Consider the following 24,654-nt stretch of genomic DNA (forward strand, 5'->3'; position numbering starts at 1 on the left):
GCTCTGTCTGGTATACGGTTCTAATCACAGGCACCCACCTTGTTCTTTGAGTCTGGGTTCCTGTGTTGGTAACCTCCCTCACACTCCAGTTCCTACCACTCTGGGCTTTGTCTGTCTCCCTGAGCCAGAAGTCTATCTGCAACTGATAGCAAATTGCCTCAAGCCTACAATGCACAGATAGCTGTTCCTAAAGCCATAGCCCATTCCTCCACCTCGCTTTCTGTGCCTTGCACAGCAAGCACACACTCTTGTTGCTGGCCATTAGCTGCCGGGCTGGATCATTAGCCTCCTTTTCTCATATTCTTCCCTGTCCCCACCCCCGGGCCTCCCTCTGCTCCCAGCCCTGTCCCACGCAGTCTGCTCGTCTCCATCCATCACCCACTGCACGGAATCCTCTCAAGACCAAGCAGGAGCACTTCCCAAAAGCATGCAGTCACTGCCTTTTAGGTATTGACTCATTTCATCCCCCCAATAGTCTTGTGGTGCTTTTAGAATATTTAGAATGCTTTTTAGAATATTTATGTAATTTATGGGCTTACCACTCAACAAATCAGTAACAGAAAATCTATATTTTATATGGTTAAATACATGTTCATTCATTCAATAAATAATCTACTAGGCATGATTCTAGGGGTGTAAGATATAAGATAGACCAGATTCCTACTCCATGGGACTTACATTTCATTAATAGAGGAGACAGACATTAAACATACAAAGAAAATACTGTTGAAGGATAGTGAGTGCCTTGAAGCAAATAGAATGGGGTGAAGTAACTTTAAATTAGGTAGTTACTGAAGGTAATTAGTGAAAAGGTGGTGTTCGAGCCATGTGAATGATGGAAAGGTTTGGGGGAAAATGTTCGAGACAGAAGGATGAGCTAGGACAAAGGTCCTATGGTGGCCACACACTTGACATCATTGAGGACAGTGAGAAGGCTGTGGAAGTGGATGTGAAGGGGAGAGTGGTACCAGCTGAGATGAGAGAGGTTGGCAGGGTCAGGTCAGGTGAAAAATCAACACCAATGTAAGCGGTATGGATACTGTTCTAAGTTTCATCCAGAGTTAATGATGGGCTTTAGGTGCGGGCCTGAAGCAGTCTGATTTACATTTGTAAAACATCACAAGGACTGCCAGGCAGAGAATGCATTGTGAAAGGCAGGAGTGGGAACAGGGAGACCTGTTTAGAAGGAAAAATATGTTGATCCAGATGCACTTGGCTGGGCTTTGATTAGTGGGTTATGATGCAGATAGAAGTGGAAGGATTCAGCATGTATTTGGGAATGGAGCGGATACCAGAAAAGGGGTCAGAGGTGAAAGAAAGTGATGAAACGAGAACAACCTATGTATTGAAAGTTAAATATAGGGTTGATTTTTTTTAATGTGAAAATCTTTATTTTGACAAATATGTATAGTATTTTTAAAAATTGACCTGAAAGTTAAAAAAAAAAAAAAAGCAGCAGGTAAAAGTACCTTTCCCTGAGATGATGAAAACGGGGAAAACAGACATGGGAAAAGAAACCAAGAGATGGACTTCCCTGGTAGCTCACATGGGTTCAGTCCCTGATCTGGGAAGATTCTGCATGCTGTGGAGCACGGCTGCTGAACCTGCGCTCTGGAGCCTCGGAGCTGCAACTACTGAAGCCCCTGTGCCACAGCTACGAAGCCTGCGTGCAGCAAGAGAAGCCACTGTGGTGGGAGGTCAGTGCACCGCAACTGGAGAAGAGCCCACTCTCACTACAGTTAAAGAAAACCCTCACAGCAATGAAGGCCCAGCACAACCAAAAATAAATAAAAGTGGATACATTTTTTAAAAAAGAAAAGAAGCCAAGAGGTCTGTAGACAAGAGACAAGTGAAGTGTAAATTGCCTATTAGGCACCAAGTACTAAATAATCTAACGCATACTCAACATACTGCTCAGTTTCACAGCAAATAGAAAAGCATAGCATCCCTACTCTTTTAAAAAACATCTAAGTAATGTTTGGTATGGACAATGGTGTGCTCTGGCTACCAAACCATCTAATGTCATCAATACTATTCTATTATTACTTCCTTCAACAAATTGGCAAAAACCACTTTGACAGTCATTTGATGTTTCTCATACACGTGTCAGAGAAGGCAATGGCACCCCACTCCAGTACTCTTGCTCGGAAAATCCCATGGGCAGAGGAGCCTGGTGGGCTGCAGTCCATGGGGTCGCTAAGGGTCGGACACAACTGAGTGACTTCACTTTCACTTTTCACTTTCATGCACTGGAGAAGGAAATGGCAACCCACTCCAGTGTTCTTGCCTGGAGAATCCCAGGGACGGGGGAGCCTGGTGGGCTGCCGTCTATGGGGTCACACAGAGTCGGACACGACTGAAGCGACTTAGCAGCAGCAGCAGCACACACTTGTAACCGGGTGCCCGTGTGACTGCAAGGTCTGTCAGTGGTGACGTGAGCAGAAGGAGCTGGGGCGGCTTCGATGGTAGGGGAACCAAGTCCTGGTCCTGTCGTGTTTCATCCTGGCTGCTGACTAACCTCCCCTCCCTGTAGGGGAGGGCATTTCTGCTGATGTCCTGCTTTCTGTTTCCACTCCTCATCCGACGACCCTGGAAATACAACTCCCTGAGGCAGGAGTTCCTTCCATTCTGCTTTAGAGTATTCAGGCTCCAAGTATAAGGTATTGATTAAAACATGAACTTACTAGTGTTCACACCAAAGACATTTTGGGTTTAAAGATTGGTGGGAAGTCAATTATTGCTGGTTTTTTCCTGACTTACTATTGTATAGATTTTGGAAATTATAGTAAGGAAGGTGATCATTCATGAGAGTGACACCCTTGTCCTTTTCATGTATTTTCTTTTCATGTACATATGTATATATATATTTATACTCACACATATTATGCTTTTATAAAACTGGAGGTTTCCTGCTTTTTTCCCTTACCAATTTATCATATGCATTTTCCCACATCACTACTTTTCTAAAATGTAATTGTTAATGACGGCAATCATATGCCTGTCCCATAATTTTTTAACCATTCCTTCCTGACAGTTATGAAGGCTCTTCTCACATGTTTTTGGTCATATAAACAATGCTGTGATAAATATCTTTGAACATAAATCTTTGTTCATGTATCTGATTTATTTTAAAAAATTTTTAATTAATTTTATTGATTCTTAGAAATTAAATAAGTCAAAAGAGAAAAAATGTAAGGCAAATTTCCTGCAGCTAAAGTTGTACTAGTAATGATGGCTACAGCTGTTTGAAAATGCCCGTTTCACCACAGCCATTTTATGAGTAGATATACGACTTTCTCATTTGGGGAAAGAAATAAAGAAAAATGGCATTCATCTATTTAATTTCTAAGTTTTTATAAAAATTACATTTTGAGTCTTGAACACTCTCAGATGTCCTTTAGCCACAATCATGAATTGGTATATCAATAATTTTCCCATTGTTGTATTAGGAAAAGTTTATTATTGATTTATGAAGTCCCTTTATATAACAATAAATGAAACCCTTTGATATAATTCTAAATACTTTTCCTAGTTTGTTCCTTCCCTTTTAGTTGTGTTTTGGGTGTGTTTTTAAATCATGCTTTTGTAAGGAATTCTCCATCAGAATTAATAACAGATACTTGGGGGTCCAATCTGAGATCAAATCCTGGCTCTGCCTCTTACTAGCTGTGCCTTTTAAGTTATGTAAATTCCTTAAACCTCCATCAACTCCCTATTTTTTTTAAGTTAATGTAATACCACCAATGTGATAAATTTATGGTAAAGAGTAAATATAATAATGAATAATCTTAACATTTGTGTCAGATATTATATGTTCTTTTACATGGTACATCTTCTCTCTAAATTTTATTAAAGTATAGTTGATTTAAAATGCTGTGTTTTATAAGTACCGCCTGCCAATCAGTTGCCACTGGAGCTCTGTAAATGCTGTGCTAATTTCTGCTGTATAGCAAAGGGAGCCAGTTATACTTGTATATTCTTTTTCATATTCTTTTTTATTATGGTTTATCACAGGATATTCAATACAGTTTCCTGTACTGCACAGTAGGACCTTGTTGTTTATCACCCTATATTTACTAGTTTTCATCTGCTAATCCCAAACTCCCCGTCTCTCCGACCTCCCTCTCCCCATGACAACCCCAAGTCTGCTCTCCGTGTCTCCGTGAGTCTGTTTCTGTTTTGTAGATAGGTTCATTTGTGTTGTGTTTTAGATTCCATATATTAGTATGATGTCATATGGTATGTTTCTCTTTTTGACTGACTTCACTTAGTTTGATAATCTCTAGGTCTATCTATATTGCTGCACATGACATTATTTCATTCTTTTTATAGCTGAGTCCGTTGCGTGTATGTGTGTAAATATATATGTTTATGTATATACATAACGGAGAAGGCAGTGGCACCCCACTCCAGTACTCTTGCCTGGAAAATCCCATGGATGGAGGAGCCTGGTAGGCTGCAGTCCATGGGGTCGCTAAGAGTCAGACACGACTGAGCGACTTCACTTTCACTTTTCACTTTCATGCATTGGAGAAGGAAATGGCAACCCACTCCAGTGTTTGTTTGTTTTTGTTTTTTTTAATTTTATTTTATTTTTAAACTTTACATAATTGTATTAGTTTTGCCAAGTATCAAAATGAATCCACCACCGGTATACATGTGTTCCCCATCCTGAACCCTCCTCCCTCCTTCCTCCCCATACCATCCCTCTGGGTCATCCCAGTGCTCTAGCCCCAAGCATCCAGTGTCGTGCATCGAACCTGGACTGGCATCTCGTTTCATACATGATATTTTACATGTTTCAATGCCATTCTCCCAAATCTTCCCACCCTCTCCCTCTCCCATAGAGTCCATAAGACTGTTCTATACATCAGTGTCTCTTTTGCTGTCTCGTACACAGGGTTATTGTTACCATCTTTCTAAATTCCATATATATGCGTTAGTATACTGTATTGGTGTTTTTCCTTCTGGCTTACTTCACTCTGTATAATAGGCTCCAGTTTCATCCACCTCATTAGAACTGATTCAAATGAATTCTTTTTAATGGCTGAGTAATACTCCATTGGGTATATGTACCGTACCATTTCACACCAGTCAGAATGGCTGCGATCCAAAAGTCTACAAATAATAAATGCTGGAGAGGGTGTGGAGAAAAGGGAACCCTCTTACACTGTTGGTAGGAATGCAAACTAGTACAGCCACTATGGAGAACAGTGTGGAGATTCCTTAAAAAACTGGAAATAGAACTGCCTTATGATCCAGCAATCCCACTGCTGGGCATACACACTGAGGAAACCAGAAGGGAAAGAGACACGTGTATCCCAATGTTCATCGCAGCACTGTTTATAATAGCCAGGACATGGAAGCAACCTAGATGTCCATCAGCAGATGAATGGATAAGAAAGCTATGGTACATATACACTCCAGTGTTTTTGCCTGGAGAATCCCAGGGATGGAGGAGCCTGGTGGGCTGCCGTCTATGGGGTCGGCCAGAGTCAGACACGACTGAAGCGACTTAGCAGCAGCAGTGTATATATATACACACATACATACACACACACCCCACATCTTCTTTATCCATTCAATTGTCAGTGGACATTTAGGTTGTTTCAATGTCTTGGCTATGGTAAACAGTGCTGCTATGAACATAGGTGTGTATATCTTTTGAATTATAGTTTTGGCTGGATATATGCCCAGGAGTAGGATTGCTGGATCATGTGGCAACTCTAATTTTAGTTTTTTGAGGAACCTCCATATCCTTTTCCACAGTTAGGCCAATTTACATTCCCAGTACACAGTGCATCTTGTTTAATCCTCACAACAGCCTTATTACATCTTCTGATAGTAGAGTTCATTATTTATGATAGAAAATGCAAGTGCATGGCTTTGGTGAGTCCCATAGTGAAAACAACCTGGTAAAGTTTGTTTCCCTCAGCATTTGCCAAGCTTATTTAATCACAGAAACTTTTTTCCAGGCAGCACCATGAGCATTACACAGTACTGGAATTTCAAAGACAAGCTTCTTTTAAAATGAAATTTTATTTTGAAATAATTACAGATTCACATGTAGTTTTAAGAAGTAATCCAGAGAGATCCCGTGTGCCCTCAACCCAGTTTCCCCCAATGGCAACATCTAGCAAAACTATAGGACAATATCACAAGCAGGACATGGACATTGATGCAGACAAGATACAGGATCCATCCTGCTGAACTTTTACAGCCTCGCTCACTTCTCTTCCACCCACCCCCTTTTCTTTATATCTTCTATTTCTTTGCTGAGGCTTTCTATTTTTACATTTGTTTCAACCATAGCTATAATTGTTCTTTGAGGCATTTTTATCATGACTGAGTTAAAGACTTTGTCGGTTAATTCTGTCATATCTGTGATACTGATGTTGTCTTTTTCCCATTCCACTTCTGACCTTTTCTGATTGATTCTTGGTATGATGAGTGATTTTCAAGTACAACCTGGAAATGTTCATATTACGTGATGAGACTTTGGATTGTATTGAGCTTTCTGTTACTGACTTTTTCTGGCCTTGCCCCAGCATGAAAAGTGAGGGCACTGCCTCATTTCCCAGATGAAAGGAGAAGTTTCATGTTTCCCACTCAGCCTTCATTGACAACCACAAGGGTGGGGCTCCTTATTACTGCTGGGCAGAGATGGCAGTTCAGCTCCCCATGTGGTTCCATTGACAATTCTGGGGTCGGGGGTGGGAGGGTTGACAACTCATTATTGCCGACCACGGGGAAAGCCTGGCTTCACTCCACTAGGCTTCCTCTGACACCATCCCTGGGGGAGGAAGGGGGTGGCTCCTTCCTGCCAGGGGAAGGTGCAAGTCCAGGCTCCGGTGTGGTCTCCTTGGATGTGGTGGGAAATGGAGACAGCTCAGTGTCTAGTAGGATGAAGGTCTCAGCCCTTGATGATTCTTCCCTGACACCACCCCCAGAAGGGGCTTTCAGGTGCTTGTCACAGCTTCTCAAGAGTAGAAGTCCAGGCTGCCCACCCAGCCTTTATTGGTGGGGATGAGAGGCAGGGCTGCAGTTTTTCCTGTGCTGTTGGCTAGAGGAGAATGGGTACTGTATAGAAGTTCTTTGTCCTGCAAGGCTCTTCTTTTCTTGTAGCTGTGACTAGAGAGAGCAAGTTTTTGTCAGGATTATTTTGGTCCATGTCTGTTGACATTTCTAGATTGTTGGCTTCTTTAACTCCAAATTTGGGATATACAAGGCAAAAAAGAAATTCAGGAAACTGACCATTATATCTTCCCTCAGGTCCTGTGATTCTTAGCCGGTCTGCCTTTTCTCTCCACCTTTCAGAGTTTTGTTTGTTTTGAATCTAATATCCAGAAGTCTTAGTTGTACCTGCCAGGGGAGTAGGGCAAAGGATTATCTGCTCCATCTTCCCTGAAGCAGAAGCCTTTCTGGGGCATACCTGGAGAAACTCTTTTTATCGTGTTTTGTCATTGTGTTGCAACATCCCAACATGTTCAGAGTACTTCGTTATTTATCATGGATAAAGCGTTAAGGCTTGCAAATGATTTACTCTTTGAAAGACTGAATACAAGATTATCCCACCTTTCACACAGTAGTTTTTGTAGAATAAGCATCCGCCCCAACACTTAGCAGCCTGAAACAATGACCATTTATTTAGCTCGTGGCAGAGCAAAAGTTGCTTCCACTAAGCACATAAATGTGTCTGTGATCTTCTGTGAGTCGACTAAAGCCTTGGCTTGGGTTTTTTGTATCTGAAGTTCCGGATGGATGACATGGTTGACTCAGGGCTGGTGACATGGTATCTCACCCTACAGCTCACACAGGGGAGTTAGGGATCCAGGGGAGAGAGCATAAGTGTGCGTGGCCTCCGGAGGTCTAGGAAAGGGTCTGATGGTCATGTTTACCTCCAAAAGCAAGGCACACTCAGTCCAGATTCAGAGTGTGGGGGAAATAGACTCCATGTGTTGAAGGAAGCAGCAGCAAAATCATTTTATAAAGAATGTGGTTTCCAGGGGGAGGGGCCAAGAACTGTGGCCAGTTTTCCAATAATTAATATCCCCATAATAATATCTTCTCAATTTGTATTTTCTAACATGTTTTCTTAGTAGGCAAAAGAAAAAAAAAATGTGGCCATAACCACTGGATAAACTCTTGGGAGAATGTCATATGTATGAGAGTCAGTGGTAAACAGAAAACAGCTGATAGCTGGTTAGGGTGATCAGCCTAAATGGCAAATCTGATCATGTCACTCGTGAGCTTAAGATTCATAAATGACTTCCCAATGTCTACAAAGAATTCCAAACTCTGCTAACCCATTAGGCTGCCCGTGTGTGCTCACCAACCTCCCCCCAGCCTCCAGTTCTGCATTCTAATACGTGGACCTGCTCGCTGCTCCTTGCACCCTCTGTGTTGTTCCAGACTTTGCCCCACCCTTTGTGCTATTTCTTCTGCCTGCAACACCTTTCCCCACCAGCTCCTCAACCATCTTCTGTCAGGCTAGCTCACCCTTCTCCATCCAGAATTAGCCTATGGGTCATGCCCTGAGTTAGGCTTCTCTGCCCACCCCTTTGTCACAGGCTGGATTTATGGACTCATCTCTGTGCTTAAAATGTGCCTTGTGCATCATGCTAATTGAGTACTTGTTATATTGAAATTTTGCATTTTTAAGTCTGGCTTTCCCACTAGACTGTGAATTCCTCCAAGACAGAAAGCTTATTCTTACTTTGTAGCTGCAGCGCTTAGCACTGTCCAGTATATTAATAAATCAAATAGCAGATGCTGGTGGTACCCCCATCCATCTCTGGGGCCTTACCACTTTCCTATGCTCTGGGTGCAGATTCCAATAACTGTAGGCTCATGGCTGTTCTAGCTGTTCTCAAAATAACATACCGTGCAGGTCTTCAGATACTAAGAGGTGGGACAAGATGCTTCTACTTGCTGTTGTTCAGTCACTAAGTCGTGTTCAATCTTTACCTCCCTGTGGGCTGCAGCACCCCAGGCTTCCCTGTCCTTCACTATGTCCCAGAGTTTTCTCAAATTCTGTCCGTTGAATCGGTGATGTCATCCAACCATCTCATCCTCTGCCACCCTCTTCTCCTTTTGCTTTCAATCTTTCCCAGCATCAGGATCTTTTCCAAAGTCAGCTCTTTGCATCAGGTGGCCAAAGTATTGGAACTTCAGCGTCAGTCCTTCCAATGAACACCCAGGACTGATCTCCTTTAGGATGGACTGGTTGGATCTTCTTGCAGTCCAAGGGATTCTCAAGAGTCTTCTCAAGCAACACAGTTTGAAAGCATCAATTCTTCAATCTCAACCTTCTTTATGGTCAAACTCTCACATCCATACATGAATAGCGGAAAAACCATAGCTTTGTCTATATGGGTTTATTTCCTTTTGGATTGATTGGTTTGGTCTCCTTGCAGTCCAAGGGACTCTCAAGAGTCTTCTCCAGCACTACAGTTTGAAAACATCAATTCTTCAGCGTGAAGTCTTCTTTATGGTCCAACTCTCACTTCTGTACTTGACTATTGGAAAAACTGTAGCTTTGACCATATGAACTTTGGTTGGCAAAGTGATGTCTTTGCTTTTTAATACACTGTCTACGTTTGCCATAGCTTTCCTTCCAAGGACCAAGCATCTTTTAATTTCATGGCTGCAGTTACTGTCTGCAGTGATTTTGGAACCCAAGAAAATAAAATCTGTCACTGTTTCCACTTTATTCCCTTCTATTTGCCATGAAGTGATGGGACCAGATACCATGACCTTTGTTTTTTTTAATGTTGAGTCTTAAGTCAGCTTTTTCACTCTCCTCTTTCACCTTCATCAAGAGGTTCTTTAGTTTCTCTTCATTTTCTGCCATTAGAGTGGTATCATCTGCATATCTGAGGTTGCTGATATTTGAAGATGATCTAAAAAGAAAATATAGTGATTTTTATATGCTTCAGCCAAATAAAAAATGAATTTATAACAATTGTTTATGGGATGAAGCATGCTTTGGTCTGAGTGGTTACAGGCACAGCCTTGGAATCAGGGTGATCTGAGTACAGATCTCCTCAGTAGATAATAACCTCTCAGTTAACTTCATCTGTAAAATGGAGCTAATGTACCATAGTCATTGTGAGAATTAATGATACAATCCTTGTAGACTACATAAGCACATAGAAAACTGTTGTGATTGTTTTTGTTTTTAGAATGGTTATGGCTAGAGTTTTGCATATCTATACATAATTTGAAAAGAGAATTTTGTAGAGATCATACAGTGAAGAATCAGGCTGTTTGTTATAAGCCTGGGAAAATGTCTATGCTCAGAGACACAAAGAGGTTGACTTCTTACATTTCAAAATGTCCAAGGACCCAGCGATCTTTGGCCGTTTAGCAACTTAAAGAGGTTGACTGAAAGGGAGCAATTCATCTCTAGAGTTGTGGTTTGGAGTCTCTGAAGGAGAGAGAAGGTGTGTGTGTGTGTGTGTGTGTGTGTGTGTGTGTGTGTAGAACTGGAAACTTCCCTGCTAAATACTCTGTAAACAAGCTTTGTTGGATTAGCAGAACCTGCAAAAAATATGGTGACTGAAACCAGAACCATCAATGGGCTCTAGCATGCTGTGGTTTTCAATCCTTCCTAAAAGCCTCTTACGTAAAACAGATTTCAGCAAAGCTGGCTCCGCAGTTAAAGGGAGGAGTACATCCGCTCTGCGGTCCCATAAGTCCCTGCCCCGCCCCTCCATGTGAGTAAAGGGAGCTAGGAGACCGGAGTTCCAGACCCAACTATCCCACTCTCCTGCCTATGTGTGAGTTTGAACAAGTTCCAGCCCCTCTGTTCTCAGTTCCCTCGCCTGTAAGATGAAGAAACACTGTGTTTCCTCCCATTTCTATAGCTATGATTTTCAGTCTTCTAGCTGCTTTTTCCAGAGCACCCTCCAGCTTCTCTGAGTTTTGGAAACTCCATGTTTAGCCTCCACGTTTGGCAAGGGTTGTGCTTTTCCCTTCTCCAAGAAGGAGTCAGAATTTTCAAAGTCACGGATTCTGTATCTAGTGTTGTGGATGAGATTATAGGTTGTGCCTGCCAAATCTGCCTTGTGGTATGGGAGAAACTTGAGGAGAAATAAACACTGGGAGCTGCAGAGGAGGAACTAGTGCTGAGAATGCAAGGGGCAGGATTTCTGTGAATAGTAATAATGATGTTGATGATTCTAAAATAACATGCATACATAGGTAACTTCAGCATTCATTGTAATTCATACCTCTGACACTTTTTGCTCCAGTGTAAGAAGAGTGATCCTCAATTCTGATTCAGGATTTAAAACTCCAGATGCTCACTCCCCACCCCCGTCAGTTGATGTGGGTAGCACCATTTTCTGTGTGGGGGGGATTCTGAACTCAGCCAAGGTTGAGCATCACTGTTTTTAGCTATGTGTCTGTCTGCTTCTTCCTCAAGGCAGGCATTTCTATACCCGCAGCAAAAACAAAACAAATGTTTTTATCATTTACCTGACTAAATCCAGCTCTCAGTGACTGTCATTACTGTTTCAGTATTACCTAACCCTGCTCGGCCACCAGACAAAGTTAATATTTGCACTGTTTACAAAACAGTTCAATAAGTACTGAAAGCACAGCGCACAGGAGAGAATTTGCTGCATCATGATCTCATTTGAATTCTCTGATGGCAGTTCAGGGCTCTGTGTGGCAGACTCCAGGGACTTTGGACTATCTGAACTTCACACTCTCCCAGATCATAGCTTCTGATCTTTAAGAAGGTGACTTAAAAGAAAGGAAAAAAAAATTGCTTTGGGAGGGTGGAATACTATCACTGCTGCTCTGGCATGTTCCCTGGCACTGGAAACCTTGTTTACTTGCTCCAAATGGTTGTCACCCCCAGTTCCGGCACTGTGCTGCCAGCAGCTGTCCCTAAATGATTAATACAAGTAGGCAGATAAACTTCAGGTCATTCCTAAAGCAGAGCTCCCTGCACATTAACTCACTAGCTTAACCTTGTTTGACTAGAATTGAAGATTTTCTCAAACCGATATCTGTCTGAGGTCACCAAGGGGCTAAGGCTGGACTTTATAGCAGCCTTTACCAGAGCCAAGGCGTCACCTGTTTGCGTAACTCAGTCAACAAGCCCTGATTTCCAAGTGATACTGTCCAAAGACTCCATGGGGTGGCCTCGGAAAGCAATGCCTGCTCCCTTCCCTGCTGCTAAGGCAAAGAAAACCAGGTGTCAGATGCTGAGAGTTGCAGTGAAGGGATCTGTCTGTACCGGGTTTTCAAAGTTTGCCTCTTCTGAAACACATAGTATCTCCCCATTTTGAAAAAGAGCACTTAAGAAGTTGTTTTAGAGGAAATTAAAATATTTCTTCTTTTTTGGTTCAATAATTCCATTCCTGATGCTTTATATTTCCTTTTCCATGCTACAAGGAAGGAAGGAAATATGTTACACATATAGATGGGCTTCAAACAATACAGAGATTAACTAAATTGTAAGATATCAATTTGACTGGCTATTATAAAATTGTGCTTATGATCTGTATAGAATAACATGAAAGTGCTAACATTTATGTGGAAAAAAGGCAAAATACAGCAATACATCTATACTACATGTTGTAAATGAATATACATATGTACATATATTGGAAATAAATATATAAGAAATATGGAATATGGAAAACAAAATGTTGATATTTGGTAGCTGTGAAATACTGAGGGTTTTTATTCAAAATTTCCATGAATGCTGTTACAATATAGTTTGTCCAATAAAAAAGTAACATTGCTATCTCCTTTTTACAACTATTTACAACACTTTAAATGTTCTCTTATAAGATTGATGTAACACTTAAGTGTACTCTGAAAAGTATAAACATCCTGTGCTGTGAAGGCTTGAAGCTTCTTAAAGATTTCATATATATATATTATATTTAATATTTATAACATGGGTAGAATGTATATATCATTATCCCTGTTTGGTAGATCAGGGCTCAGAGGCACCAGGACATGAATGGTTTGACCAAGGTTGTTCATCTATCAATGACAGGCAGGAGTGGAAGAAAGAACACCATAAATCTTTGAGTGGTGAAACTAAATCCAATTCGCAACCTATACTGCATTTTTCAAAGAGCCCAGTAGGGTACCACATACTCAATGAGAACTTGGTGAACACAGCTTTTTTTTTTAAGGGCTAGAATTAGTGTAGTGGAAGAGACTGTAAGCCAGTCTTCCGAACTCTAGCCTCACATCTGTTTAATTCATCATACACATACCCTTGTGAGATGAATCTTGAAACAGGGCATTCATCATGTCACTGCCCTACACAGGAACCAATAATGACTACAAGTCAATAGTTCAGACTCTAGGTGCTGACCACTGGGGCCAAAATGCCACTCTATTCCGCTTCAGCTAAACTTTTTGCTTAGAACTATCTGGAGTGTATCTCCCCACTTTCCAGTCCAGTCAAGTTCCCTAATATATCTCATGTGGTAAATAATCCCCTAAAGAGGTTTCAAATTTTGTATAAATTGTAGCCTGCCAGGCTCCTCTGTACATGGAATTCTCTAGGCCAAAATACTGGAGTGCGTAGCCATTCCCTCCTCCGGGGGATCTTCCCAAACCAGGGATCAAACCCAAGTCTCCTGTATTGCAGGCAGATTCTTTACTGTCTGAGCCACCAGGGTTGTACTGTGGCATTCACCTTTTAATGACATCAACATCAATTTGGCTTGCAAACCATCATCCATCAAAGTAAATTAACCTATTTAAACTGAATATTGCTGGCTTTGTCATTCTGCTATTTAATTGTAAGTTTGCTTTGGCTTATACACATCCTAATGTCTTTGGTTCTAGTTCCCGTTACTGTGGTTAAGTAATAAATTACTCTCAAATTTATTGACTTAAAATAACAGTTTATTTCTCAGATCTAGCAGTTAACTGGGGTCAGCTAGGCACTTCTTGCTCAGGGTCTCTCATACAGCTACTATCAGATGGTGGCTGGGACTGAATTATCTGAAGGCTCACTCACGTATCTAATGCCAGAGCTGGGAAGACTGGAGCACCTGGGGGTGCTTGAGCAAGCGTCTCTAGCTCTTTGCTCTCCCTATGTGGCCCCATGTTTGCTTAATGGTAGCCTGACTTCTTAAAAGGTAGCTCAGGGCTCTAAAGATGATAGGTAAGTAGATAGATAACAGAGCAACAGACAAACTGTATTACATTTTCTATTTTAGTATCAAAAGTCAGGTAGTCTTGCATTCTACTTATTATAAGAAAAACACCAAGGCCAGTCCATCTTCTTGGGGAGCTGAATTAGACTCTACTTTTATGGAAGACATGCTTGAGAATTTAAAGTGTCTGTTTAAAATCACTGCAGTTTCACAGTTCCTTCCCTTTCATATCTGCTTATTCAAATTCAGCCATCCCTTGCAGCCAGGTCAAATGTCCCCAGTCCTCTGAAGACACCCCACTCCAGACCTCAGTCATTTCTCCAGTAACAAAAAGCCCAAAGCCTATGGTCTGTCTCATAGAGATAAACCGTTAATTGTTTCTGCCTCATATTGTTTCGTTTCTAATGACAGTGACAAAAATAACAGCTCTAACTGAATTAAAATCCTCATACAGGCTCTGTAAGAGCTGTCCTACTAGCCCATTTTACAGCTGAGTTTGTTGCCTGGGGTCACTTCAGCTGGGCTAGAGTCAGACTCCTGAGTCCCTTCTCTTAAGCACTATGCTGTGTGCTGCTTTCTGTAATTTAAGTCGTATTTGTGAGTTATTACTAGGAAGCATGAAAGGCAGAAAAGCAGAGAAGGAAAGGGGAAAGGAACAAAAATAAAAAGACCTATGAAGAGATGTCAGATGAAGGACCCCTGTGACTGCTTCACAGGTGACGGGCACCCTGGTTAGCCACTCCCCACTCCATCACCCTGTCAGTCTCTCCACCTTTGAACTAGCAATCATAAAATGTGCCTGCATGGACTGTGATATTTGGAGGACAAAGGCACTTTGCATGCACAGTAACCACTCAGAGATGAAAGGTGAGTGGAGAACTGAACTCTCCAGGTAAAGTGCCTGACACTGATTTATCATTAGGTTCGGGAAGACCATAAACCCAACACACACACCAGTGCTCAGTCAAGGTGGCCTATCACTCATCACATTTGGGACAATCAACTTAAAGTCCTCATTTAAATAACTCTCTGAAAAAGGATCTCTGGAAACGGGACAGATTTTCAGAGTTATCCTCAGCAAGTGAATTCTCATCATACAACAGGACAATTTCTGGAGGTTTCCAGCTACTTAAACTGATAAATTTCCATATGAATTATCGTTTCCATATGAATTTATCGTTGCTGGAATGCTTTACAATAGCAAGGGGACTGCAAATTTGCTTTTCATTAACCTAATGAGCAGAATTCAGTAGTTGAACAGAACTTGGGAAATGCCTGCCCATTAGAAGAAGCACCACAACTTTCCACTTGAAGTCTGAGGCCAACCCATTAGTAAGATTGCACAATGATGAAAATGTATCTAAGTATCTAGTTATGTCTTCAGTTATATTTGTGATGTGCAAACTGGGTCACCCTGTCAGAAATCTGAGAGCTGGCCAGTGTGTGACTGCCAGGGAGCTAAATTTAAAAACTATTTTTTTTAACCAAAATTATTAAGGAAGACGGAGAGGGGTAAAGTAAAATTAAGTTAAGGACTGAAGGGAATATGGCATAGTGGTTAAGAGGGCAGCTTTGGGCATATCTCTCTCTCTGCCACTGACTAGGCACATGACCTAGAGCCACTAGCAGTCTCCAAATTTGTCAGTTAAAGACAGTAATAATTGTTGCTTTGAAAATTAAACAATAATTCCCACAAAAGTGCTTAGAACAGTGCCAATCTTAAAATCTGTTCAATAAATTATTGTTAATTCTATCATCTGGAAATAAAATGGTATTTATTTCTCTTGCCAACAATGGGTTTATTTAATTTTTTGTGGTTTGAAAAATCCCATAAGACTCTGATGCAAAACTATAGTCTATTTCTCAAGATAAGTGCACATGAATACCCACTAAATATTGATACCTTGCAACTTTAGAGGTTCAAGCACTTTCTAGACTCTAAAAAGTTCTTTTCTCATCTATCTTTTTATTCTCCCTTTCTGTTATTTTTAAGTTCTGTGGCTGTCCACATTTTGCAAATGCCTAATTAGTCTTCTTTAACGGCAGCTTCTAGAGGTAAGAAAGCCAACTCTAAAGCCACGCATCTTATATTTAAGATTTGAGAATATTTGAAGTCAAGGTAGTCAGGCAATCAAAAATTATGTACACCTCAAGGTCGGGAAGATTCCCTGGAGGAGGACATGGCAACCCACTCCAATATTCTTGCCTAGAGAATGCTATGGACAGAAGAGACTAGCAGGCTACAGTCCATAGGGTCACACAGAGTTGGACATGACTGAATACAAGGATAAGGAAACCAACAACTCAATTGAAAAAATGGGCCAAAGACCTCAACAGACACCTCATGAAAGAAGATATACAGATGGCAAATAAGCATATGGAAAAATGCTCCTCCACATCATATGTCATCAGGGAAATGCAAATTAAAACAACAATGAGATATCACTCTACACCTATCAGAATGGCCCAGATCTGGAACACTGCCACTGGCAAGTGCTGGCGAGGTTATGGAACAACAGGAGCTCTCACTATTGCTGATGGGAATGCAAAATGGTACAACCATTTTGGAAGACAGTTTGGTAGTTTCTTACAGAACTAAACATACTCTCACCATACCATCCAACAGTAATATTTATTGTTACTTGCCCAAATGTTCTCTAGACTTATATCCACACATAAACCTGCTCAGGGATGATTACAGCAGCTTTATTCATAATTGCTGAACCCTGGAAGCAATGAAGATGTCTTTCAGCAGGTGAATGGAAAAATAAACTGTGGTACAAGCAGACAATGGAATATTATTCAGTGCTAAAAAGGAATGAGCTGTCAAGCCATGAAAAGATATGGTGGAACCTTGCTCCAGTGCTGCTAAGTCACTTCAGTCATGTCAGACTCAATTCGACCCTATGGACTGTAGCCTGCCAGGCTCCTCTGTCCATGGGATTCTCCAGGCAAGAAAACTGGAGTGGGTTGCCATGCCTTCCTCCAGGGGATCTTCCAGATCCAGGGATCAAACCCACATCTGTCTGCCTGTATTGGCAAGCAGGTTCTTTACCACTAGCGCCACCTGGGTGGAACCTTTTAAATACATATTAATAGGTGAAAGAAACCAATCCGAACAGAACATATAGTTTATGTTTCCAATTATATGATGTTCTGGAACATGTAAAACTATGGAGACACTAAAGAGTTTAGTGGTTGCCAGGGGTTGGGAGTGAGAGGGCTTCACTGGTAGCTCAGCTAGTAAAGAATCCGCCTGCAATGCAGGAGACCCCAGTTTGATTCCTGGGTTGGGAAGATCCCCCTGGAGAAGGGGTGGGCTACCCACTTCAGTATTCTTAGGCTTCCCTAGTGGCTCAGAGAGTAGAGAATCCACCTGCAATTCGAGAGACCTGGGTTTGATCTCTGGGTTGGGAAGATCCGCTGTAGCAGAGCATGGCAACCTACTCCAATATTCTTGCCTGGAGAATCCCCATGGACAGAGGAGCCTGGTGGGCTAAAGTCCATGGGGTCACAAAGAGTCGGACATGACTGAGCAACTAAGCACAGTATAGCAGGAGAGAGAGGGACAAATAGGTGGAACCCAGGGGATTTTTAGAGCAGTATAATTACTCTAAATGATTCTGCAGGGATTCCCAGTGGCTTGGTGGTCAAAGAATCCACCTGCAATGCAGGAGACGTGCAGGAGACCCAGGTTCCGTCGCTGGGTCAGGAAGATCCCCTGGAGAAGGAAATGGCAACCCACTCCAGTATTCTTGCCTGGAAAATCCCATGGACAGAGGAGCCTGGTGTGCTGCAGTCCATGGGGTTGCAAAAGAGTTGGACATGATTTAACAACTAAACAATAACACGATACTATAATGGTGGACATATATCATACATTTATCCAAATGTTTAGAATATACAACACCAAATATGAACCCAAAAGTAATCTATGGACTTGGGGAGATAATGCTGTGTAAATGTAGGTAGATGTGTAAATGTAGATCTACTGTAACCACTGTACCGTTCTGGTGGGGGCAGGGATGTTGATAAGTAAGGGAGATTAGGCAAGAATACATGTGAGGAGTGTATGGGAAATTTTGGTACCTTCTATTCAATTTTGCTGTGAACCTAAACCTTCTCTAAAAGTATCTATGTAAAGTTTACATACTATTTAAGGTTTATGGCTGCTGCTGAGTCGCTTCAGTCGTGTCCGACTCTGTGCAACCCCATAGACGGCAGCCCACCAGGCTCCCCCATCCCTGGGATTCTCCAGGCAAGAACAGTGGAGTGGGTTGCCATTTCCTTCTCCAATGCATGAAAGTGAAGTCGCTCAGTCATGCCTGACTCTTAGCGACCCCATGGACTGCAGCCTACCAGGCTCCTCAGTCCATGGGATTTTAGCCCCTTTCAAAAAGAGTTGGTAGTATAGAACTCAGAACACATTAACTCTCAGTGTATCAAAATATGACAGCTCCACTACCAGGACAGGACTCAGAACATATTTAGCCTATGAGGTTGATACTGAACTCATTACTTTCAACAAACTCAATCCTCTTCCTGCATCTTCCATCTTGAATTGCTGGGTCAGTCATTAATTCATTCACCCATTCAGCACCTATACTAAGTCCTTGCAAGGAATAGGAGAACAAATCAGGCCCCAACCCTCAGATACTTAAAGAGAAAGATAGCTAAACAAATAAAGGTGTTCAGTTCAGTTCAGTCGCTCAGTTGTGTCCAGCTCTTTGTGACCCCATGGACTGCAGCATACCAAGCCTCCCTGTTCATCACCAACTCCTGGAATTTACCCAAACTCACATCCATTGAGTCAGTGATGCCATCCAAACATCTCATCCTCTGTAGTCCCCGTCTCCTCCTGCCTTCAATCGTTTCTAGCATCACGGTCTTTTCAAATGAGTCAGCTCTTCATGTCAGGTGGCCAAAGTATTGGAGTTTCAGCTTCAACATCAGTCCTTCCAATAAAGGGGTGAGGGGCTATAATGTACCAGGTATTGGATTGTGGGATAAATTGGATAAGTTATCCCAGGTACTCAATCAGGTCTTCTCTTATTGTTGTTTAGAGTCATATCTGACTCTGTGACCCTATGAACTGCAGCACACAAGGCTTCCCTGTCCTTCACTATCTCCCTGAGTTTGCTCAAATTCATGCCCATTGACTTAATATTGCCATCCAACCATCCCATCCTCTGTCAGCCCCTTCTCCTCCTACCCTCAATCTTTCCTAACATCAGGGTCTTTTCCAATGAGTTGGCTCTTTGCATCAGGTGGCCAGGGTACTGGAGCTTCAGCATCAGTCCTTCTAATGAATATTCAGGGTTGATTTACTTTAGGATTGATTGGTTTGATCTCCTTGAAGTTCAAGGGACTCTCACGAGTCATCTCAAGCACCACAGTTCAAAAGCATCAATTCTTTGGCACTCAGCCTTCTTCATGCTCCAACTCTCACACCTGTACATGACTATTGGGAAAAAACCATAGCTTTGACTATATGGAGCTTTGTCAGCAAAATGACATTGCTGCTTTTTATTATACTGCCTAGGTTTGTCATAGCCCTTCCAAGGAGCAAGTGTCTTAATTTCATAGCTACAGAGCCCTTGACTGTGTGGATCACAATAAACTGTGGAAAATTCTTCAAGAGATGAGAATACCAGACCACCTGATCTGCCTCTTGAGAAATTTGTATGCAAATCAGGCAGCAACAGTTAGAACTGGACATGGAACAACAGACTGGTTCCAAATAGGAAAAGGAGTACGTCAAGGCTGTATATTGTCACCCTGTTTATTTAACTTCTATGCAGAGTACATCATGAGAAACGCTGGACTGGAAGAAGCACAAGCTGGAATCAAGATTGCCAAGAGAAATATCAGTCACCTCAGATATGCAGATGACACCACCCTTATGGCAGAAACTGAAGAGGAACTCAAAAGCCTCTTGATGAAAGTGAAAGTGGAGAGTGAAAAAGTTGGCTTAAAGCTCAACATTCAGAAAACGAAGATCATGGCATCTGGTCCCACCACTTCATGGGAAATAGATGGGGAAACAGTGACAGACTATTTTTCTGGGCTCCAAAATCACTGCAGATGGTGACTGCAGCCATGAAATTAAAAGACGCTTACTCCTTGGAAGGAAAGTTATGACCAACCTAGAGAGCATATTGAAAAGCAGAGACATTACTTTGCCAACAAAGGTTTGTTTAGTCAAGGCTATGGTTTTTCCAGTGGTCATGTATGGATGTGAGAGTTGGACCGTGAAGAAGGCTGAGCGCTGAAGAATTGATGCTTTTGAACTGTGGTGTTGGAGAAGACTCTTGAGAGTCCCTTGGACTGCAAGGAGATTCAACCAGTCCATTCTGAAGGAGATCAGCCCTGGGATTTCTTTGGAAGGAATGATGCTAAAGCTGAAACTCCAGTACTTTGGCCACCTCATGCAAAGAGTTGACTCATTGGAAAAGACTCTGATGCTGGGAGGGATTGAGGGCAGGAGGAGAAGGGGACGACAGAGGGTAAGATGGCTGGATGGTATCATTGACTCGATGGACATCTCAGTGTACTCCGGGAGTTGGTGATGGACAGGGAGGCCTGGCATGCTGCAACTCATGGGGTCGCAAAGAGTCGGACACAACTGAGTGACTGATCTGATCTGATCTGACAGTCATCGTGTGTAGTAATTTGGAACCCAAGAAAATAAAATCTGTCATTGTTTTCACTTTTCCCCCTTCTATTTGTCTTGAAGTGATGGGACCAGATACCGTGATCTTCGTTTTTTTGAATGATGAGTTTTAAGCCAGCTTTTTCACTCTCTTCTTTCACGCTTATCATGAGGCTCTTTAGTTCCTCTTTGCTTTCTGCCATTAGAGTGGTATCATCTGCGTATCTGAGATTGTTGATATTTCTCCTGGCTTGATTCCAGCTTGTGATTCATTCAGCCTGGCATTTTGCATGACGTACTCTGCATTTAAGTTAAATAAACAGGGTAACAATATACAGCCTTTCCCAGTTTTTGACCAGTCGTTTGTTCCATGTCCAGTTCTAGCTGTTGCTTCTTGACCTGCCTACAGGTTTCTCAGGAGACAAATAAGGTGGTCTGATATTTCCATCTGTTTAGGAATTTTCCACAGTTTGTTGTAATCCACACAGTGAAAGGCTTTAGTGTAGTCAATGAAGCAGAAATAGATGTTTTTCTGAAATTCCCTTGATTTCTCTGTGATCTAATGGATGTTGGCAATTTAATCTCTTGTTCCTCTGCCTTTTCTTAACACAGCTTGCACAGCTGGAGGTTCTCCATTGATGTACTGCTGAAGCCTCGCTTGAAGAATTTTGAGCTTTACCTTGTTGACATGTTAAATGAGCACAATTGTAGGGTAGTTTGAACATTCTTTGGCATTGCCCTTCTTTGAGATTGGAATGAAAACTGACCTTTTTCAGTCCTGTGGCCACTGCTGAGTTTTCCAAATTTGCTGGCATATTGAGTGCAGCACTTTCACACCATCATCTTTTAGGATTTGAAATAGCTCAACTGGAATTCCATCACCTCCACTAGCTTTGTTCATAGTAATACTTGATAAGGCCCACTTGACTTCACATTCCAGGATGTCTGGCTCTAGGTGAGTGACCACACCATCATGGTTATCCAGATCATTAAGACCTTTTTTGTATAGTTCTTCTGAGTATTCTTGCTACCTCTCCTTAATCTTTTCTGCTTCTGTTAGGTTCTTAACATTTCTGTGCTTTATCAATCCCATCCTTACATGAAATGTTCCCTTGATATCTCCTCTGCTGCTGCTGCTGCTGCTGCTAAGTCGCTTCAGTCGTGTCCGACTCTGTGCGACCCCGTAGACAGCAGCCCACCAGGCTCCCCCATCCCTGGGATTCTCCAGACAAGAACACTGGAGTGGGTTGCCATTTCCTTCTCCAATGCATGAAAGTGAAAAGTGAAAGTGAAGTCCCTCAGTCTAGGACATATTAAATACATTGCTGAAGAAAACACTGCTAATGCCTATCAGTCACTGATGTGATTCCAGCTTCTATAATAATTTCAACCCCTTAGAGTTACAGAAGAAATCTCTAACAGGCAGTAAAGTGTAGACAGCTAGTCACCATGGCCAGTGGGCTCTTGATTGGTGAACAAGGACATCTTTTTTCTTCAGGGGTTGAAATCCACATCCATGACTGACAACCCATCAAAAGCTGGGACCCAAATTTGTACAGAGACAAGGTAGCGTGGAGAGAAAACAACACCCAACAACCCAGAAGTCTTCAACCACCACTTCTTATGCCTGGGTTTTAGTTCTTCAGCTGTGTCATGTGGGAAAATGTCACTTTCCTTCTGGGGATTATAGAATTCATGTCTCTTTGACTAGTTGTAGCTGGAAGCATATGCAAATGTTTCCATTGTGATGGAAGCAACAAGCTGATGTCAGTCGATCTGACAAAATTAAAATCTGTTTAATTTTGTCCTGGCATCTTTATCCCCAAATCTGAATCTACCATCAGATCCCACAGTTGTAAAGGTGCCACAAATATGATGGAATGTGTTTCCATTTACTGAATAGATGTCCTGAAATGTGAGCAAAGTCTTCAAAATGTAGCCACAGGTTTCAGTGAGGCCTCTAACTTACACTTCTTATATCTGCACAAGAAGAGCATGCCCCAGGAAACAGCAGTTGCTTCAGCTTGGGTGCTGAGTGAAGAGTCCTGTGAAGCCAGCTGGAAGTCTCTCTATAGCCTGGAGCAGAACTGCAGCTCACCCATCTGCCCTCATGCACGTGACCAAGAGGTGAGTGTTCATCATTCTCATTTGCAGTTGTTACTGTAGCAAAGCCTGACTGATACTGATGGGCTTAAAGGGGAGAGTGTGTTTATTTCTACCTGAGTATCTGAAAAGAAAGCTTAATTTTTAAAAAATTTCTTTGAAAAGCTAAGGATGCTAGTGGATTGGTATGACGACTATACAGGTTTTGAAGCAAGGTGTAGAGATGGAGATTTCTGGACTGGTAAGGAAGAGCCCAGTGACAGCGTGCTAAGCAGTTTGTACCATATTCTATAACATGAGAGCTTGGAAATAATTTTAAGCAAAAGCGACCAAATTTGCATTTCAAAAAGTTATTTAATTGTAATGTGGTTGAGGATGTATACAACTATAAGGTCAGTAACAAAGATATCAGTTAGATGATTAAAATAGCCTAGTGAGATGCCTGAAATTTTGCAGCAGGCTGTCACATGGCCCAAAATGGCAGCCTTGAGTAGCACCAGAGGAGGGGTAAGAGGGTGATGTAAGGCATGATAAGGGGGTAACTTTTCAAGGACTAGAACACTGATAAGATACAGGAAGTGAGATACAGGTCAGAATGAAGAATGGCTCCCAGATTTCTACCTTGGGTTACACAGTGGATGGTAATGCTTCTAACCATGATAAGATGATGACAAGGAACAGGGAAAGGCAAAATAAGTCATTTCATCTTAGACACGCAGCTGCTGAGGTTCCTTTGGGACACCCAGGTGGATATGCCAACGAAGAGGTCTGAATTACACATGCTGGTCGGGGAGAAGTGGATCCTTCAAAGAGCGCACCTGTAAAGGGAAATGACAGGTCCCTGAGAACAACTCTGAGGCAGTGAGAAGCTGGGGACGAGAAGCCTGCAAAGGAGACAGAGGTGGAATTGTCAGACACAGGTCAGGAGAAGCTGAGAGGCTAGCGTCATGGGAAGGAATGTGAGCACAAATGCACTGAATCTTCTTTTCACTAAAACCCAAGGTGAAAAAAGGCTCCCTACAAACTGAGATGGCAGGTCACCTTCTTGCAAGAAAAGGATCCTTCATCAGCCAGAGCCACTAAAAGTCACAGAGAGAGAGGGTGACCTGTGGCCAAGCAGCCACTGACAGTCACAAGAAAAATAATGAGGTGACCAACACAGCACAGTGGGAAGAGGGCACATGGACTTCCACACTCAGAGAATCCTTGGCTCTGCTGTGGCTGTGATTGTATTTAAAATGCTGTTTGAAAGTCAGGCTTCCTGTGCCAGGGACTTTCATCTTGCCCAGCTCCACGTGAGGAACAAGGCAAAGAAGAGGAATTCGAGCATCCCTGATCCTCCACTTGTCAGAGAGAGCAAGCCTGGAGTCAGTATCAACCAGCTCAGTTATTTAAATACATAACCTTGGCCAGGTTAATTCATTCATTTATTTGTTACTAGATTCACAGTACTCACTTTGTACTAGACATTATGCTAGCAACAGTGAACAAGACTGACAAGTTCACCCTGGTGGAGTACTTCTTCTGGTAGAGAAGTGGGTAGTAATGTCAATAAATAGCTGATGTCTAACTGTGACATTGATTAAGGAAGTAAATAGGAAGATGAGATAAACCAGTGGCATGCCTCAGAATCACTCATATGAAAGCTGTTAAAACATAGATTGCTCCATCCACCTCTACGGTCTCAGGTAATGGGGATGCTGCAGGTCCAGAGATACTTTTGAGAACCAGTGATACAGAGCAACTGGGGAGGTTTTT

General features: G+C 42.2%; 1 long non-coding RNA gene across 1 annotated transcript in view; it reads left to right on the forward strand.

Annotated features, from left to right (window-relative positions):
• LOC147374071 (uncharacterized) overlaps positions 1 to 24,312 on the forward strand; it is a 191,897-nt gene extending 167,585 nt beyond the window's left edge. Inside the window, exons 6-7 of the long non-coding RNA XR_015162399.1 lie at positions 22,786 to 22,920; positions 23,608 to 24,312. This is a non-coding gene — a long non-coding RNA (uncharacterized LOC147374071). The remainder of the gene's footprint in view (positions 1 to 22,785; positions 22,921 to 23,607) is intronic.
• Positions 24,313 to 24,654: the final 342 nt, after the last annotated feature.

Source organism: Bos grunniens, chromosome 4 (genome assembly GCF_055505025.1).
Source record: "Bos grunniens cultivar Pamir isolate PY7600 chromosome 4, Bosgru_T2T1.0, whole genome shotgun sequence".
Taxonomy (NCBI): domain Eukaryota; kingdom Metazoa; phylum Chordata; class Mammalia; order Artiodactyla; family Bovidae; genus Bos; species Bos grunniens.